Source organism: Sapajus apella, unplaced genomic scaffold, assembly GCF_009761245.1.
Source record: "Sapajus apella isolate SASKATOON/1434 unplaced genomic scaffold, GSC_monkey_1.0 scaffold376, whole genome shotgun sequence".
In the NCBI taxonomy this organism is placed as follows: Eukaryota; Metazoa; Chordata; class Mammalia; order Primates; family Cebidae; genus Sapajus; species Sapajus apella.
In genome coordinates, this window is record NW_022437314.1 from 46,440 (window position 1) to 55,348 (window position 8,909).

The window sequence follows — 8,909 nt, forward strand, 5'->3', positions numbered from 1 at the left end:
GCTGAAAAACGCAACACAAGAAGTTTGTGAAGCATGCACAAGTATCAACAGCCGAATTGACCAAGCAGAAGAAAGGATATCAGAGGTCGAAGATCAACTCAATGAAATAAAATGGGAAGGCAAGACTGGAGAAAAAAGGGTAAAAAGGAATGACCAAAATCTCCAAGAAATGTGGGACTATGTGAAAAGACCTAATCTACGATTGATAGGCGTACCTGAAAGCGACGAAGAGAATGAATCCAAGCTGGAAAATACTCTTCAGGATATTATCCAGGAAAACTTCCCCAACCTAGCAAGGCAGGCAAACATTCAAGTCCAGGAAATACAGAGAACACCACAAAGATATTCGTCAAGAAGAGCAACCCCAAGGCACATAATCGTCAGATTCACCAGGGTTGAAATGAAGGAGAAAATACTAAGGGCAGCCAGAGAGAAAGGTCGGGTTACCCACAAAGGGAAGCCCATCAGACTCACAGCAGATCTCTCAGCAGAAACCCTACAAGCTAGAAGAGAGTGGGGCCAATATTCAACATCCTTAAAGAAAAGAACTTTCAACCCAGAATCTCCTATCCAGCCAAACTAAGCTTCATAAGTGAAGGAAAAATAAAATCCTTTGGGAATATGCAACTACTCAGAGATTTCGTCACCACCAGGCCAGCCCTACAAGAGCTCCTGAAAGAGGCTCTACACATATAAAGGAACAACAAGTACCAGCTCAACTAAAGGGCAAAACACCCAGCTAGCACCAAAATGGCAGTATCAAATTCGCACATAACAATATTAACCCTAAATGTAAATGGACTAAATGCCCCAATCAAAACACACAGACTGGCAAATTGGATAAAAAGCCAAAACCATCGGTGTGCTGTTTCCAGGAAACCCATCTCACATGCAAGGATACACAAAGGCTCAAAATAAAGGGATGGAGGAAGATTTACCAAGCAAATGGAGAGCAAAAAAAAGCAGGAGTTGCAATTCTCATCTCTGACAAATTAGACTTTAAAGCAACAAAGATCATAAGAGACAAAGAAGGACATTACATAATGGTAAAAGGATCAATGCAACAAGAAGAGCTAACGATCCTAAATATATACGCACCCAATACAGGAGCACCCAGATACATAAGGCAAGTTCTTAATGACTTACAAAGAGACTTAGACTCCCACACAATAATAGTGGGAGATTTTAACACCCCATTGTCAATATTAGACAGATCAACGAGACAGAAAATTAACAAGGATATCCAGGACTTGAACGCAGACCTGGACCAAGCAAACCTAATAGACATTTACAGAACTCTCCACCCCAAATCCACAGAATATACATTCTTCTCAGCACCACATCACACCTACTCTAAAATTGACCACTTAATTGGGAGTAAATCACTCCTCAGCAAATGCAAAAGAATGGAAATCGTAACATACTCTCTCTCAGACCAGAGTGTAATCAAGTTAGAACTCAGAATTCAAAAACTAACCCAGAACCGCACAGCTTCATGGAAACTGAACAACTTGCTCTTGAATGTTGACTGGATAAACAATGAAATGAAGACAGAAATAAAGATGTTCTTCTAAACCAACGAGAATGAAGACATATCATACCAGTATCTCTGGGACACATTTACAGCAGTCTCTAGAGGAAAATATATAGCAATAAGTGCCCACATGAGAAGCAAGGAGAGATCAAAAATTGACACCCTATCGTCAAAACTGAAAGAGCTAGAGGAGCAAGATCAAAAAACCTCAAAGTCTAGCAAAAGACAAGAAATAGCTAAGATCAGAGCAGAATTGAAGGAGATAGAGACACAAAAAAAACCCTTCAAAAAAATCAATAAATCCAGGAGTTGGTTTTTTGAAAAGATCAACAAAATAGACAGACCACTAGCCAGATTAATAAAAAAGAAAAGAGAGAATAACCAAATTCATGCAATAAAAAACGATAAAGGGGATATCACCACAGATTCCACAGAAATTCAAACCATCATCAGAGATTATTACAAACAACTCTATGCACATCAACTAATAAACCTGGAAGAAATGGATAAATTCCTGGACACTTGCCTCCTCCCAAGCCTAAGCAAGGAAGAAGCCAAAACCCTGAACAGACCCATAACAAGGTCTGAAGTTGAGGCAGCAATTAAGAGTTTACCACCCAAAAAAAGCCCAGGTCCAGACAGGTTCACAGCAGAATTCTACCAGACATACAAAGAGGAGCTGGTACCATTCCTTCTGAGACTATTCCAAACAATACAAAAAGAGGGAAATCTTCCCAAATCATTTTATGACACCAACATCATCCTGATTCCAAAACCCGGCAGAGACACAACAAGAAAAGAAAACTTCAGGCCAATATCCATGATGAACATAGATGCAAAAATCTTCAATAAAATACTGACAAGCCGATTGCAACAGCACATCAAAAAGCTTATCCACCATGATCAAGTAGGCTTCATCCCGGGGATGCAAGGCTGGTTCAGCATACTCAAGTCTATAAACGTAATTCACCACATAAACAGAACCAAAGACAAAAACCACATGATTATCTCAATTGATGCAGAGAAGGCCTTTGACAAAATTCAACAGCCCTTTATGCTAAAAACCCTCAATAAGCTAGGTATTGATGGAACGTATCTCAAAATAATAAAAGCTATTTATGACAAACCAACAGCCAATATCATACTGAATGGGCAAAAACTGGAAGCATTCCCATTGAAATGTGGCACCAGACAAGGATGCCCTCTCTCACCACTGCTATTCAATATAGTATTAGAAGTTCTAGCCAGAGCAATCAGGCAAGAAAAAGAAATAAAGGGCATTCAAATAGGAAAGGAGAAAGTCAAATTGTCTCTATTTGCAGACGACATGATTGTATATCTAGAAGATCCCATCGTCTCAGCCCCAAATCTCCTGAAGCTGATAAGCAAGTTCAGCAAAGTCTCAGGATACAAAATCAATGTGCAAAAATCACATGCATTCCTATACACCAATAACAGACTTAAAGAGAGCCAAATCAAGAACAAACTTCTGTTCACAATTGCCACAAAGAGAATAAAATACCTAGGAAAACAACTAACAAGGAACATAAAAGACCTCTTCAAGGAGAACTAAAAGCCACGGCTCAACGAAATAAGAGAGGACACAAACAGATGGAGAAACATTCCATGTTCATGGTTAGGAAGAATCAATATCGTGAAAATGGCCATACTGCCCAAAGTAATTTACAGATTCAATGCTATCCCCATCAAGCTACCAATGACCTTCTTCACAGAACTGGAAATAACCACCTTAAACTTCATATGGAACCAAAAGAGAGCCCACATAGCCAAGTCAATTCTAAGCAAAAAGAACAAAGCTGAAGGCAACACACTACTAGATTACAAACTATACTACAGGGCTACAGTAATCAAAACAGCATGGCACTGGTACAAAAACAGAGATATAGACCAATGGAACAGAACAGAGGTCTCGGAGGCAACACAACATATCTACAACCATCTGATCTTTGACAAACCAGACAAAAACAAGCAATGGGGAAAGGATTCCCTGTTCAATAAATGGTGTTGGGAAAACTGGCTAGCCATGTGCAGAAAGCAGAAACTGGACCCCTTCCTGACACCTTACACTAAAATTAACTCCAGACGGATTAAAGACTTAAACATAAGACCTAACACCATAAAAACCCTAGAAGAAAATCTAGGCAAAACCATTCAGGACATAGGTGTAGGCAAGGACTTCATGACCAAAACACCAAAAGCATTGACAACAAAAGCCAAAATAGACAAATGGGACCTAATCAAACTCCACAGCTTCTGCACAGCACAGCAAAAGAAACAGTCATTAGGGCAAATCGGCAACCAATAGAATGGTAAAAAAATTTTGCAGTTTACCCATCTGACAAAGGGCTGATATCCAGAATTTACAAATAACTAAAACAGATTTACAAGAAAAAAACTAACAAGCCCATTCAAAAGTGGGCAAAGGATATGAAAAGACACTTTACAAAAGAAGACATACATGAGGCCAACAAACATATGAAAAAATGCTCATCATCACTGGTCATCAGAGAAATGCAAATCAAAACTACATTGAGATACCATCTCATGCCAGTTAGAATAGCGATCATTAAAAAATCGGGAGACAACAGATGCTGGAGAGGATGTGGAGAAATAGGAACACTTTTGCACTGTTGGTGGGAGTGTAAATTAGTTCAACCATTGTGGAAGACAGTGTGGCAATTCCTCAAGGACCTAGAAATAGAAATTCCATTTGACCCAGCAATCCCATTACTGGGTATATATCCAAAGGATTACAAATTGTTCTACTATAAGGACACGTGCACACGAATGTTCATTGCAGCACTGTTTAAAATAGCAAAGACCTGGAACCAACCCAAATGCCCATCGATGATAGACTGGATAGGGAAAATGTGGCACATATACACCATGGAATATTATGCAGCCATCAAAAACGATGAGTTTCTGTCCTTTGTAGGGACATGGATGAACCTGGAAACCATCATTCTCAGCAAATGACACAAGAGCAGAAGATCAAACACCGCATGTTCTCACTCATAGGTGGGTGTTGAACAATGAGAACACATGGACACAGGGAGGGAAGCACTACACACTGAGGTCAGTTGGAGGGAAATAGGGGAGGGATGGTGGGGGGTGGGGAGCTGGGGAGAGATAACAAGGGGAGAAATGCCAGATGTAGGTGATGGGGAGGAAGGCAGCAAATTACACTGCCACGTGTGTACCTATGCAACAATTTTGCATGTTCTTCACATGTACCCCAAAACCTAAAATGCAATAAAATAAATAAATGGAAAAAAAAATATTTTATGTCTGCATGATCTGTCCAGTGCTGAAAGTGACATTTTGATGTCTTCACTTATATTTTGGTCTATCTCTCTAATTAGATCTTATATTATTTGCTTTATATATTTGAGTGCTCCAGTTTTTTGTGCATACATAATTGCTACATCTTCTTGCTGAGTTGAACTTCTTTAACATTCTATGATCACCTTCTTTGTCTTTTTATAGTTTTTGTCTTGAAATCTATTTTGTCTGATATAAGTATAGCTACTCCTCCTCTTTTTTGGTTTCCATGTAATATCTTTTCCACCCCTTTATTTTCAGCTTTTGTGTGTCATTATAAGTGTCCTTTTTTTTTTTTAATCTATTCAGCTACTCTATGTCTTTTGATTGGTGAGTTTAGTCTGTTTACATTCAAAGCTGTTAATAAGGAAGAACTTATACCATTTTTATCTTGTTTTCTGGTTGCTTTGTAGTCTTTTCTTCCTTGTTTCTTTTCTTCCTTTTAGTGATGTGGGTTCCTCAGCTGATAAATTTTTATTTCTTTCTTTTTATTTTTTGTACATCTCTTGTATGTTTTTTGATTTCAGGTTACCATGAAGCTTGCAAATAATATCTAATAACCCGTTACTTTAAACTGATGGTAACTTAAATATATTGTTTGGTATATTGTTTAAATATACAAACTATCTAAGTAAAAAACACACAAAGAGAAATCTAATACAAATTCTACCCTTTAACTTCTCCCCCCAATATTTTAACTTTTTGTTGTTTGTATTTATGTCTTATTATATTGTTAATATCTTGAAAAGTCATTGTAGCTATTATTTTTGATGCATTCATCTTATTTTTCCTACTCAAGATATAGTTTATACATCAAAATTACAATGTCATAAAATTCTGTTTTTCTGTATACTTAGTATTACCAATGAGTTTTCTTACCTTCAGATCATTTCGTATTGCTCACTGATGTGTGTGTGTGTGTGTGTGTGTGTGTGTGTGTGTGTGTGTGATTTCAGATTGAGGATTTCCCTGTAGCATTTCCTGTAGTACAGATCTGATGTTGATGAAATCTCTCAGCTTTGGTTTTTCTCAGAAATCTTTATTTTTTCTTCTCTTTTCGAAGTGTATTTTCACAGGATATACTATTCCAGGATAAAAGTTTTGTTCTGTTTTTTTTTTTTTTTTTTTTTTTTCCTTCAGCACTTTAAATATGCTATGCCACTCTCTTCTGGCCTGTAAGGTTTCCAATGAGAAGTCTATAGCCAGACGTATTGGAACTCTTTCGTATGTCATTTATTTTTTCTTACTGATTTTAGATTCCTTTATTTATCTGTCATCTTGGGAGTGTTATTATTAAATGTCTTGTGATAGTCTTTCTACCCCTTCCTCATAGCAGCTTTAAAAAAATTAGTTTGCTTGCTTTATGAATGTAAAAGTCCATTTTATATATATAATTTAGCTTAAATATATTTAATTTATATACATTTAATTTAAACATATATATTTAAAGTGTTATATTAATATGCAGTCATCCCTCAGTATACATGAGGGATGACTGTATACCAAATTCTGCACATAGCCATGTCTCACAATCAGCCCTGAGGAACCCGTGAATACAAAAAGCCCTTGTATACACATACTACAGTTAGCCCTCCATTTATGGCTTTTGCATCTCATGAATAATGGATTTTTGATCTGCAATTGGTTAAAATTAACCTCCATATAAGTGAACCTATGCAGTTCAAACTATTGTTGTTCAAGTGTCAACTGTATGTGACTTTCCTTCTGCTACATATCATATCTTTGTTTTCGTCAAAGTAAATTTTTCTATTAGTCAAAATTTTATTTCTCTATTAGTTAATTTTTCTATAATTATCTTCTCTTTCTAATTCAGTGTGCTAAATTTCCCATATGGCTTTAGATTTCTAGTTTTCCATTCATTTTTGTCAGTCAAACAGTATGTTCATCACTCTCTTTGTCTGTCTGAGTGGCTATAACTAAAATGCCATAAACTGGGTTGATTTTAAACAACAGAAATTTATTGTTCATAGATTTGAGGCTGGTAAGTCCAAGATTAAGGGGCCAGCAGAGTTAGTTTCTTGTGAAGACTCACATTCTTGTTCATAGATGGTGCCTTCTTATTGCATCCTAACATGGTGGAAGAGGTTAGCTAGCTCCCTGGAGTTTCTTTTATAAGAGCAACTAATCCCATTCATAAGGGCTCTGCCATAATGACTTAATCACCACCCAAATAACCCACCTTTTGGTACTATCACATTAGGGATTAGGTTTCAATGTATGAATTTTGGAGGGACACATTCAGATTATTGTATGCCATACCATACCGTAGTACCATGTTGCTCTTTTTGATTGCTTTAGAAGTTACAGGTATGTTTTCCTGCTAATATTTTTTCTCTTAAAAGAAAGGACACACTGTGATACATTCTAGCCTGTGGAAAGAAAGACTTCTACTTCAAGGTGAGAGATGAGAAGTAGGTGGACTTGGTCAAAATTTCAAACTTGCTAAAGTAAGAAAAGCTTTACTCAGAGTACATTACTTAAATCTAATTGATTTTGCTGTCTTATTCTCCATATGGACTCTGACTTTTTGCCTTATGAATTTGTTTGAACTTAAGCTTTTTCTCCTTCTGTGTTCTGAAAAAGACTTTGACCTACAAGTAGTGGCCAGCGTTACTGATTGTAAGAATCTATATCTGCATTATCATGTGATAGCATTTGTATTATTGGTGACAATTATTCAAGTTAAACTACCATTCCATCATCTTAATCTGAAAGTCTGTTTTATTTATTACTATTGGAATAAGTAAATTAAAACTTTTAGTTTATCATGCTTATAGTTTCAAAGTAATTTTTACATAAATTATAATAATTAAGTTTTTTTCTTTAACATTTTGAATTATTCTGTATTGGTCCCCAAAAAGGTAATAGCAAGCACATACCAGTGTTTTAAGTGCTTTATATATATTAATTATTTTCAATCTTCACAACAACTCTATGAAGTGGGTATTATTATTGTTCCCATATTGTAAATGACTAAATCCAGCCATTGAAAGGTAAAATAACTTGATTAAGGTAACACAGCTACTCTGTAACAGAGCTTAAGTTTGAATAAAGATGGTCTAGCTTCTGAGTCTGTCCTTTTCACCATTATGCTTCTCAAAAGCATTTTCTCTCTTTTTTCAATATTATAATAACAGAAATTTAGGAACATTTATTAACATCTAAGATTAAAACCTCAATTGATTCAGCACTTAGATTTCTTGACGTCTTAAAGATAGGCTTGCTCATCTGCTCTTAACAAGAAATCCCTTGATTATCTGTATTCTTTCATTAGTCAACTACAGGTAAAATAGAATATAAGCACAAACATAATTTAGTATAACCTTAATTTGCAGGTTATACTAAAATTCATAAGTTTTCCACGTCTCTATTTACTTCAATTTTCATGTAATTTACAAAAGAAATGGCTTATATGACTCACAAAATCATTTGATAATTGACTTTTAACTTCTTTTGCATTGCCATCAAAATATAAGAATATATCAATGTGCATATAGTTGTCCCTGCCCTTCACATATTGGCCTTTAGAACTCATTGCTAATAGCTTTAGGCATTTAACAATGTATTTTATTGCAAGATCATATTAGTGAGGTATTTCCTATTCCAACATTTTGCTCAAATGATTGCTAAGCCAAAAACTTCATCTCTAATGAAAAAACTTTTTCTGAATATTTATTTATACAATTAGTTTTAGTTGATTTAATAAGAATATAGGTAAATATCCAAGTGGATAAGTAAATATTATGCCTATCACAAATGCATATGTTTAAAACAGTTTAAGAGTAAGTGAAATTTTCTATATTTGTTAAAGTCTATCACCTTTAAGAACTTTCTTACATAAAATATTATGTCCATATTAAATATCCTGTAATGTATTAATAAGGTACTATAAAACTTTGCTTTCAGAAGAAATTGTTAAAAATTAATAATTGATGTTAATATTGATGATACTACAGTCACTATCACAAAATATTTATATGTATATTTACATCCCATTTAAATATAATTTTAA